The following is an 11,241-nucleotide window of genomic DNA, read 5'->3' as shown; positions in this document are numbered from 1 at the left end:
CACCTCTATGTTTACTGCAGCATTATTTACATTAGCCAAATTATGGTAGCAACCTAAGTGTCCACTGGTAGATAAACAGATAAAAAAGATGTTATATATATACATATATATGTGTGTACACACACACACACACACACACACACACACCCCACACACACACAAATGGAATATTAGTCATGAAAAAAGAATGAAATCTTGTCATTTACAACAACATGGATGGATCTAAAGGGTATAATGCTAAGTGAAATAAGCCAATCAGAGAAAGACAAATACCATATGATTTCACTCATATGTGTAATTTAAGAAACAAAACAATGGAATAAAGGAAAAAAAAGAGACAAACCAAAAAACAGACTCTTAACTATAGGAGACAGTATAATTATTTTTTTATTAAGTTTTTAATTTTAATTCCAGTATAGTTAATAGACAGTGTCCTATTAGTTTCAGATGTATAATATATAGTGATTGAACAATTCTATACATTACTCAGTGCTCATCATGGAAAGTGTACTTTTTTTTTTTTTAATTTTTTTTTCAACATTTATTTATTTTTGGGACAGAGAGAGACAGAGCATGAACGGGGGAGGGGCACAGAGAGAGGGAGACACAGAATCGGAAACAGGCTCCAGGCTCTGAGCCATCAGCCCAGAGCCCGACGCGGGGCTCGAACTCACGGACCGCGAGATCGTGACCTGGCTGAAGTCGGACGCTTAACCGACTGCGCCACCCAGGCGCCCCTGGAAAGTGTACTTTTTAATCCCCATCACTTATTCCACCCATCCCCATCCACCCCCCCCCCCATTCCCCTCTGGTAACCATCAGTTTGTTCTCTGTTTCCATAGCTAGATAGCTACCTACAGGTAGATAAATATAGATATATGTATCTATATAGATAGATATCCATCTCACATCTACTTTATCCATTCATCTATTAATGGACACTTGGGCTGGTCCCATAATTTGGCTATTGTAAATCATGCTGCAAAAAACATAGGGGTGCATGCATCCCTTCAAATTAGTGTTTTTGTATTCTTTGGGTAAACACCCAGTAGTTTGATTACTGGATCGTAGGGTAGTCCTATTTTTAACCTTTTGAGGAAGCTCCCTACTGTTTTCCACAGTGGCTGCACCACTGTGTATTCCCATCAAGAGTGCAGGATGGTTCCCCTTTCTCCACATCCTCAGCAACACTTATTGTTCCTTGTGTTTTTGAAAAGGACACTTATCTTGATGAGCACTGAGTAATATATGGAATTGTTGAATCACTATATTGTACACCTGAAATGAATATAACACTGTATGTTAACTACACTGGAATTAAAATTTAAAAAAAATTTTTAAGTTTATTCATTTCAAGAGAGACAGAGAGAGTGAGCAGAGGAGGGGCAGAGAGAGAGGGAGAGAGAGAATCCCAAGCAGGCTCTGCACTGTCAGCGTGGAGCCTGATGTGGGGCTCAAACCCACAAAACGCCAAGATCATGAACTAAGTTGATACCAAGAGTTGGAAGCTTACCCGCCTGAGCCACCCATGCGCCCCTGGAATTAAAAAATTTTTTAAATCTCAGCTAACTACAAATAGAAAGGAACATCTATTCAGTAGTTAATTAGACCTCTTAAAAAGTGAAGTAGGGCAAGGATACACACACACACACACACACACACACATGCACATATGGATTGAAATTAAACAAACTATGGGCACCTCGCTGGCTCAGTCAGAAGAGCATGAGGCTCTTGATTTTGGGGTCGTGTATTTGAACCCCACTTTAAGTGTAGAGACTACTTAAATAAGAAATAAACTTAAAAAATAATGAAACAAAACTATCATTATTCCATATTTGAAAATGATATCTAAGTAATTCAAAATAATTAATACTTTAATTACTGGATAGAAAAATCAACATACAAAGTTGTTGCTTAGTAAAATCAATCTACAATATTTTTTTTCCTTCATACTAGCAACTAGCAGGTAGAAAATAAAAATCTTAAAAGGATACCCTTTGCAATGGAATAAAAGTATGAAGACCTGGGAACAATGCTAACTCTAAATGTTAGATGGTATGCAGAGAATTTATGGAGAGAATTTTAATAGCTTATTTAAAATTGCAAAGAAGACCTAAATATACAGGGATTGGAAGACTCAACACTGTCAAGATGTTGAGCTCCATTACTGATCCTGAAGAAGGAGCTGGTATGGAACTTGTTCTCCAACGGTAAACAATTAGAAACCTGGACAAAATATATGAGACAACTGTTTTTGGACAACTACCGGAGGCTGTAAGCTGCACATTCTCAGAGCACAGAGAGGACTCTGAGACGTTCAAATTGTACCCAGCCAGAACAGAGACCTCACTGAGTGACAGGGCAATCAGAGGGGTAAAGGTGGAATATTAAAACTAAACCAGCCCGTAAGCAAAGGCTATTCTAGGCACACTCTAACAAAGCTGAAAATAATCCTTGAAAATATCAAGTTGATCCACAACTACCCTAATAACCTGTGTGCAAAAATAAATTTCAAAACTGAAAAAAAGACAACAAAATGCAAATACTTAACAACATAACATTTGGAACATCTGATATCAAATAAAAAATCACTAGACATAGAAAAAAGAAAAAAGTTTAAACCACAAAAGGACGTGAAAATGATATGTGATATAAAACACATGTATTCAAAATATACTAAATATTATATATAATATTCACATATACATAATATACACACATATACATGTTTTATATGCACATACACATTTTTTGTTCCAGCCCTTTTTACTTTACACTTAACTTCAGTGCCAATGTCACTAGATAATACAAAAGTGATCTGTCTACATAAAATTTTCTTTTCTCCATGTTTTACAATTAAAAACAACAAAAATGCCAGGGAGTATGAAGAGGTACAGTTTACAAATTTTGTTTATTCATGTGTATCAAAACCTTTAAGAGTAAAAGAAAGGAAGGAAGGAAGGAAGGAAGGAAGGAAGGAAGGAAGGAAGGAAGGAAGGAAAAAGGGCAAAAAGGGCACCTGGGTGGCTCAGGTGAGCATCCAACTTTGGCTCAGGTCATGATCTCACCTTCATGAGTTTGAGCCCTGCATCAGGTTCTCTGCTATCAGCGCAATACCCACTTCAGATCCTCTGTCTCCCTCTCTCTCTTCACCTCCCCCACTCAAGTGCTCTCCCTCTCTCAAAAATAAACAAACCTAAAAAGCAAAACTTTTTTCTCCCTATATTTTCTTTGGCTTTAGCTACTCCTAGTACATTATCCTGTATCTCAAGATTTTGCATGCAGTGGTAGGCTGTAACAGTCTCTCATCAGATCATGAGAACCATTGTTAAATATTTAGGAATTCTGCAATCTGATTGCTAAACTTTTGGGACCTTGAAGCCAGCCATTTTATTGGGAGGGTTGACCCTACAGAAATTGACCAACAGTACAAATCAGGGTTTATTTCATCATGTTGCTGTACCTGTACAATGCTGGTGTGCTAGTACACAATGCTGTTTTTTCTAGTTTAAAAAAAAGCACCCCTAAGAGAGTCAGCAAACTATGACCTACAGGTCAAATCTGGCCTGCCACATGTTTTTGTAAGTAAAGTTTTATTGGAATCCAGCATGTTTATATATTGTCAATGGCTGTTTTTGTGTTCTAACAGCAGAGTTGAGTAGTCATGACAGAGATCACAAAGCCTAAAATATTTACTATCTGGCTCTTTCATGACAAAGAAATAGTAAACAAAAGCTATATTGAGCAGAGGTAATAGACATGCCAAACAATAATAAATTATAGCTTGAATAGAATTCATCAGAAACATGCATCTTAGAAAAGTGCTTTTTACATACTCTTTTTTTTTTTTAATTTTTTTTTCAACGTTTATTTATTTTTGGGACAGAGAGAGACAGAGCATGAACGGGGGAGGGGCAAAGAGAGAGGGAGACACAGAATCGGAAACAGGCTCCAGGCTCCGAGCCATCAGCCCAGAGCCTGACGCGGGGCTCGAACTCACGGACCGCGAGATCATGACCTGGCTGCAGTCGGACACTTAACCGACTGCACCACCCAGGCGCCCCTACATACTCTTATACACACAAAGCCTAAAATGTTACAACCATTTATTTTTTTTATACTCTAAGATGTCTAACAACAGTATACATTTCATAGAATAACTCCATTTCTGTTAAAAGGGTAAAACACAGGAGCACCTGGGTGGTTCAGTCGGTTAAGCATCTGACTATGGCTCAGGTCATGACCTCATAGTTCATGAGTTCGAGCCCTGCACTGGGCACTCTGCTGTCAGTGCTGAACCCACTTCGGATCCTCTGCCTTCTTTTCTCTCTGCCCTTCACCCACTCATGTTCTCTCTCACTCTCTCTCTCAAAAATAAACATTTAAATAAAAGGGTAAAAAATAGTATTTACATTTATGCATAAATATTTTAGAGAAAATACACAAGAAACTGGTAAAATTAGTTGCCCCTGAAAAGAGGAACTGGACAGAATTTAAAGGAGAGTTTTCATTGAATATGCTTTTGTATTTCTTGCATTTTAAACCATGTGTTTGTATGACCTATTTAAAAAATAAATAACATTTTTTAAAAGTATTGGCTAAGATGAGATTTAGGAATTTCAATCCTTTCTTCCATGAGGCATCCTGATATAATAGAAAGAACATTGTTTATGGGAGTTAAAAAAAAAAAAAAAAAAAAAGACATGTTTCCAAAACCTGGTCTGCTACTTGCTAGTTTTGTGATGTTGGCCACGCTCCTTAAGTTAGCTGAATCTCAGCTTGGACATTAATAAAATCAGTATAACAAAAGCTACTTTGTGAGGATTAGATATTATATAAAACTGCCTTGTACTTACTAAATGGTAGCTATTATTCTGTGGATTTCAATTATCCCTGCTATCCATTACCACCAATTATGTGTTGGATATTGATTAAAGGGAACCTAAGGTATGAATGAGGTCTAAGAGAGTCTTAATTTACAGATATCAACTAACCCTGTGAGGGAAAACCAGGATTTTAAAAATTGTATTCAGGTGCTTCTTAGGTTTTCAAGTGCAAAAGTTCAAGGGTTTTTTAAGGCTTCTTAAGGACTTGCCCAAGAGATCAAGCAATCAATAGCATTTAATAATGGCCTAAGTCCACAATGCAATTTCATATTGGTTCTCCCTCCTCTGCTTCATTTCTCTTTTCCTATCCCTGTTTCTTGGAACTGCTTGCCTTAATAATAGCACATAAGTCTTTTGCCTCAGGTTATGTATACTTTTTGAGGAAACTCAAGCTAAGACGAGGGCCTGCCTAATTCTACTGAAGAGAGCCTGGGACTGTGTAGCAGATACTGTTGGTGCCCTATCCATATGTCTTTAGGCCTTAATATTAGCAGCGCTTGCTTTCTTGACCGCCAGCATTTGCATCTGTGCTCTGTTAGAGGGCTTTCTTTACCACCCTCAGTATTTTCTCCCACTATATGAGATGTCTTTTAATTTTTTTGCCTATTTATTTTGAGAGAGAGAGAAAGTGCACATGCTCCCTCAAAAGCAAAGGAGGGACAGAAAGAGAGAGAGAGAGAGAGAGAGAGAATGAACCTCAAGCAGGCTCTGTGCTGCCTGTACAGAGCCCAAGGCAGGGATTAGTCTCACAAACCGTGAGATCACGACCCAAGCCAAAAATCAAGAGTCACAGCTTAACTGACTAAGCCACCCAGGCACTCTCCCCCTCCCCTGCTTTTTTTAAGATTTAATTATTTTAAAGTTATTTCTATACCCAATATGAGGCTCAGACTCACAACCTGAGATCAAGGGTCACAAACTCCCCCAACTGAGCCAACCAGGCACTCCTGTCCTTTACTTTCTTGATGGTATAGCTTCTTCCACAAAAGTTTTTCATTTTGATGAAATCCAATTTTTCAAATTTTCTTTTCTGTCACTTGTCTTTTGGGGTTGTATCTCAGAGATCACTGCCTAACCCAAGTTCACTAAGATTTACCCCTATGTTTTCTTCTAGTAGTTTTAAATGTGTGTGTGTGTTGCGGGGGGGGGGGGTGTTCCTTGCTTTTGTTTTGTTTTTAGAGCAAGTGCAATCAGGGGAGGGAGAGAGAATCTAAACCAGGCTCCATGCCCAGCACAATCCCAATGTGGTGTTCGATATCACTACCATAAGATCATGACCTGAGCCAAAATAAAGAGCCGGATGTTTAACCAACTAAGCCACTCAGTTATCCCTCTTGCAGTTTTATAGTGGGTTGTTTTCTTGGGGGGGGGTTGTTTTGTTTTTTAACATTTAGGTCTATGATCCATTTTTAGTTAATTTTTGTGTAAGGTTCCGGTAGGAATCCAATTTCATTCTTTCATGTGTGCATATTCAGTTGTCCCAGGACCAGTTTTTGAAAAGATAATTTTTTCTCCATTGAATTATTTTGACACCCTTGTGAAAAATCAATTGACCATAAATGGAAGAGTTTATATCTGGATTCTCCATTTTATTCCAGTGATCTATGTCTTTCCTCATGCCATCACCACAGTATCTTCATCACTGTAGTTTTGTACTAGGTTTGAAGTTGGGAAGTGTGAATCCTCCAAATTTGGACTTCTTTTTCAAGACTGTTTTGGCTGTCATCTTTGTTTTTTGATTTATACTTTGTGAATCTCCTTTAAGAAATATTTTTGGACTGGGGCGCCTAGATAGCTGAGTCAGTTAAATGTCTGCTTCAGCTCAGGTTATGATCTCACAGTTGGTGACTTCAAGCCTGGCGTCGGGCTCTGTGCTGACAGTTCAGAGCCTGGAGCTTGCTTCAGGTTCTGAGTCTCCCTCTCTCTCTGCCCCTCCCCGCCCCCAAACTCACTCACTCTCTCACTCTCTCTCTCAAAAGTAAACATTAAAAAAAAAAGAAATAAATCCATTTGGACTCCAAAGCCATAAAATATTTTTCTATATGGTTTTCAAGAAATTTTATCAAAAGGCGGTCATAAGAGGTAAGTATATAGCAATCCAGGCCTTCCTAAAGAAGGAAGAAAGGTCTCAGATACACAACCTAACTTTACACCTTAAAGAGCTGGAAAAAGAACAGCAAATAAACCCCAAACCAGCAGAAGACAGGAAATAATAAGGATCAGAGCAGAAATCAATGCTATCAAAACCAAAAAACAACAACAATAACAACAACAAACAGTAGAACAGATCAATGAAACCAGATGCTGATTCTTTGAAAGAATTAACAAAACTGATAAAACCTAGCCAGTTTGATCAAAAAGAAAAAGGAAAGGACCCAAATAAATAAAATCAACAATGAAAGAGGAGAGATCACAACCAACACAACAGAAATACAAACAATAATAAGAGAATATTATGAGCAGTTATATGCCAATAAAATGGGCAATCTGGAAGAAATGGACAAATTCCTAGAAACATATAAACTACCAAAACTGAAATGGGAAGTAACAGAAAATTTGAACAGACCCATAACCAGTAGAGAAATCGAATTAGTAACCAAAAATCTCCCAAAAAACAAGAATCCAGGACCAGATGGCTTTCTAGAGGAATCCTATCAAACATTTTTTTAAATATTTTTTTTAACTTGTTTTATTTTTTATTTTTTAAAATTTACATCCAAATTAGTTAGCATAGAGTGTAACAATGATTTCAGGAGTAGATTCCTCAGTGCCTCTTACCCATTTAGCCCATCCCCGCTCCCACAACCCCTCCAGTAACCCTCCGTTTGTTCTCCATATTTATGAGTCTCTTCTGTTTTGTCTCCCTCTCTGTTTTTATATTTTTGTTTCCCTTCCCTTATGTTCATCTGTTTTCTCTCTTAAAGTCCTCATATGAGTGAAGTCATATGATTTTTGTCTTTCTCTGATTGACTAATTTCACTTAGCATAATACCCTCCAGTTCCATCCACGTAGTTGCAAATGGCAAGATTTCATTCTTTTTGACTGCCAAGTAATACTCCATTGTATATGTATACCACATCTTCTTTATCCATTCATCCATTGATGGACATTTGGGCTCTTTCCATACATTGGCTATTATTGATAGTGCTGCTATAAACATGGGAGTGCATGTGTCCCTTCGAAGCAGCACACCTGTATCCCGTGGATAACTGCCTAGTAGTGCAATTGCTGGGTTGTAGGGCAGTTCTATTTTTAGTTTTTTGAGGAACCTCCATACTGTTTTCCAGAGTGGCTGCACCAGCTCGCATTCCCACCTATCAAACATTTAAAGAAGAGTTAGCACCTACTCTCCTGAAGCTGTTCCAAAAAATAGAAATGGAAGGAAAACTTCCAAACTCTTTCTATGAAGCCAGCGATTCTAAAACCAGACAAAGACCACTGAAAAGGAGAACTATAGACCAATTTCCCTGATGAACATGGATGCAAATATCCGCAGCAAGATACTAGCCAACCAGGTCTAACAATACATTAAAAAAATTATTCACCCTGATCAAGTGAGATTTATACCTGGGATGCAGGGCTGGTTCAATATCCACAAAATAATCAATGTGATACATCACACCAATAAAAGAAAGGAAAAGAACCGCATGATCCTCTCAATAGATGCAGAGAAAGCATTGACAAAATATAGCACCCTTTCTTGATAAAAACCCTCAAGAAAGTAGGGATAAAGGGATCATACCACAAGATCATAAGAGCCATATATGAAAGATCCACCACTAATATCATCCTCAATGGAGAAAAACTGAGAGCTTTCCCCCTAAGGTCAGGAACAAGACAGGCATGTCCACCCTCGCCACTGTTATTCAACATAGTATTGGAAGCCTTAGCCTCAGCAATCAGAAAACACAAAGAAATAAAAGGCATCCAAATCAGCCAGGAGGAGGTCAAAGTTTCACTCTTCACAGATGACATGATATTCTATATGCAAAACCCAAAAGACTCCACCAAAAAACTGCTAGAACTGATCCATGAATTCAGCAAAGTCACAGGATATAAATAAAATCAATGCACAGAAATCAGTTGCATTCCTATACACCAACAATAAAGAAAGAGAAAGAGAAATCAAGGAATGAATCCCATTTACAATTGCACCAAAAACCATAAAATACCTAGGAATAAATCTAACCAACAAGGCGAAAAATCTATACACTGGAAACTATAGAAAGCTTATGAAGGAAACTGAAGAAGATACAAAAAATGGGAAAACATTCCATGCTCCTAGATAGGAAGAACAAATATTGTTAAAATGTCAATACTACCCAAAGTAATCTACATATTCAGTGAAATATCTATCAAAATAACACCAGCATTCTTCACAGAACTCGAACAAACAATCCTAAAATTTGTATGGAAGCAGAAAAGACCCCAAATAGCCAAAGCAATCTTGAAAAAGAAAACCAAAGCTGGAGGTGTCACAATCCCGGACTTCAAGCTGTACTGCAAAGCTGTAATCATCATGACAGTATGGTACTGGCACAAAAGCAGACACTCAGATCAATGGAACAGAATAGACAACCCAGAAATGGACCCACAAACGTATGGCCAACTAATCTTTGACAAAGCAGGAAAGAATATCCAGTGGAATAAGGACAGTCTCTTCAGCAAATGGCGCTAGGAAAACTGGAGAGCGACATGCAGAAAAATGAACTTGGCCCACTTTCTTATGCCATACACAAAAATGAACTCAAAATGGATGAAAGACCCAATGTAAGACAGGAAGCCATCAAAATCCTTGAGGAGAAAGCAGGCAAAAACCTCTTTGAACTTGTCCGCAGCAACTTCTTACTCAACATGTCTCCAGAGGCAAGGAAACAAAAGCAAAAATGAACTACTGGGACCTCATCAAAATAAAAAGCTTCTGCACAGCAAAGGAAACCATCAGCAAAACTAAAAGGCAACCGACAGAATGGGAGAAGATATTTGCAAATGACATATCAGATAAAGGGTTAGTATCCAGAATCTATAAAGAATTTATCAAACTCAATACCCAAAAAACAAATAATCCAGTGAAGAAATGGGCAAAAGACATGAATAGACACTTCTCCAAAGAAGACATCCAGATGGCCAACCAACACATGAAAAAATGCTCAACATCACTCATCATCAGGGAAATACAAATCAAGACCACAATGAGATACCACCTCACCCCTGTCAGAATGGCTGACATTAACAACTCAGGCAACAACAGATGTTGGCAAGGATGCTGAGAAAGAGGATCTCTTTCGCATTGTTGGTGGGAATGCAAGCTGGTGCAGCCACTCTGGAAAACAGTACGGATGTTCCTCAAAAAATTAAAAATAGGACACCCTACGACCCAGCAATTGCACTACTAGGCATTTATCCACGGGATCCTGGGGCATATGTACCCTAATGTTTATAGCAGCACTATCAACAACAGCCAAAGTATGGAAAGAGCCCAAATGTCCACCGATGGATGAATGGATAAAGAAGATGTGGTATATATACACAATGGAGTATTACTCAGCAATCAAAAAGAATAAAATCTTGCCATTTGCAACTACATGGATGGAACTGAAGGGTATTATGCTAAGCGAATTAGAGAAAGACATACCATATGACTTCTCTCATATGAGGACTTCAAGATACCAAACAGATGAACATTAAGGGAGGGAAGCAAAAATAATATAAAAACAGGGACAGGGACAAAACATAAGAGATTCTTAAATATAGAACAAACAGAGGGTTAGTGGAGGGGTTGTGGGAGGGGAATGGGCTAAATGGGTAAGGGGAATTAAGGAATCTACTCCTGAAATGCACCATATGCTAACTAACTTGGATGTAAATTAAAAAATAAATACATTAATAAAAAAAGAAGTTTTATCATTTGCCCTTCTCATTCCAATCATCGATCTATTTGGAATTTATTCTAGTGCATGATAAGAGGCAGGGGTTTACTGTCATGCTTTTAAACTATATTAACACTTTTTTTAAGTCCATTTTTTCTTTCACTGATCCACAAAAAAAATCTGTCACAAATCAAGTTTCCATATAGGTGTGGTTCTGTTTGGGTACCCTGTTCTATTCTATTGGTCACTTTTTCTATCCTTAAACCAGTAACACTATCTTAAAATTACTATACGTTTTTTTCTATTTTTTTTTTTTTTTTGGTGTTTATTCATCTTAGAGAAGAGAGACAGAGCACAGGTCAGGGAGCGGCAGAGAGAGAGGGAGACACAGAATATTAAGCAGGTTCCAGGCTCTGAGCTGTCAGCACAGAGCCAGATGTGGGGCTCAAACCCACGAGCCTTGAGATCATGACCTGAGCCG

This window comes from Leopardus geoffroyi, chromosome B3 (assembly GCF_018350155.1).
Source record: "Leopardus geoffroyi isolate Oge1 chromosome B3, O.geoffroyi_Oge1_pat1.0, whole genome shotgun sequence".
In the NCBI taxonomy this organism is placed as follows: Eukaryota; Metazoa; Chordata; class Mammalia; order Carnivora; family Felidae; genus Leopardus; species Leopardus geoffroyi.
This window is presented reverse-complemented; position numbering follows the sequence as displayed.